Here is a 1,341-nt window from a genome sequence, read left to right as displayed (position 1 = left end):
TGCTGACAAGTGCCACATTTCCACTCCGAGCCAGGGCAGAAAACATCCTTCCAGGTGTTTCGGGGCCTCGCAGGGGTCTCCAGTCGCGTTTTTCAAGATGAGCTTTCACGTGCTCTGTTTGGAGCATCTGATGTTAAACCAAAAATAGAGTGGAAAGGAAAAAAAAAATACAGAGAGGAAAAGAGACCTTGATCTGTATTTCGCTGCGGTAGCGCTGGTGAAGGCACGAGCTGTCGGCTCTGCTGGGGACAGGCTGCCCCGTCCCATCCCAAGGAGCATCGGGTGACCCCCACCCGCTGGGGTGACCTGAAAAATGGCTGAAATGTGGCTAAAAAGACCACTGAACCCCCCAAAAACGTGGTGCAGGCTGCAGGAGAGGAGTATGGACAGGGCTGACCTTCCGAGTGAGCCCAGCAGCTGCTGAGGGACCGTCCCTGCTCCCGATTTGTGTCACACCAGGGACACAACTGGGGGGTGACATCCTTCTGCTGCAGGGTGCTGAGCTGCAACCTGCCTCTGGAAGTCAGGCCAGGAAACCCGGGGACATGGAGGTGAATCAGCAAGAGCTTCTCCAGGCTGCCTTCAACATCCAGGGTGCGTTGAGGGAGAACATCACACGAGAGCGAGCAACCTGCGTCCTTCCCTCCGGGAAGGGGCCGGGATGGACGCCGAGCGGAGCAGCGCGTGGAGCACGGAGGTCGGGCGATCACACGGCTGTAACAGCGTTTCGCTTCGGTGGGAGAGAATCCAGCTCCGAGCACAGCCCCGTGAAGGTGATCCCAGCAGCGTCTCCCCCAGTTGATGCGCAGGAGAGCTCTTGGTGGGATGAACCTTCAAACACAGCCCAAAGCCGGGGCGCGAGGTGGGCAGGACGGGGGTTTAAGGCAGTTACGCTGCGGCCCAGGGGCTCGTGGGCACATTTCGCTCGGGGAGGGGAGACGAGGGACAAGGCGGAGGGGGAACTTCTGCCCAGGGTGCAGCCCCGGCTCTGGCACACGCAGGCTGGGCTTGTGCTTCACTTCGGCTTTGCTTGGCTGTGCACAGATGAAGGGTCAGCGGCTTCTTCCTCCGCTCTGCAAAACACGCGGCGATCTCAAGGACCCGACACCCCGACTCCCGTCGCAGCGGCACCGAAAGCTGCAGGACCGCCCGCTCCCCCAGCAGGGACCAGCACCACAAAGAGCCGGCTCCCAGCACTGCCGCTGCTTGGATGCTTTTGGGAAGGAGGTTTATTTTATCCACAACGTCGGGGTGCTACTGGAGCAGCTCTTTGTGGCCAGTGAGTGACGCCCTGAAGGGCAGGAGGAAAAGCCCCAAAATCCTTGTGAAAAGGCCAGACCC

Source organism: Pterocles gutturalis, unplaced genomic scaffold, assembly GCF_000699245.1.
Source record: "Pterocles gutturalis isolate BGI_N339 unplaced genomic scaffold, ASM69924v1 scaffold1198, whole genome shotgun sequence".
Classification (NCBI taxonomy): domain Eukaryota; kingdom Metazoa; phylum Chordata; class Aves; order Pterocliformes; family Pteroclidae; genus Pterocles; species Pterocles gutturalis.
Note: the sequence above shows the minus strand (reverse complement) of the source record.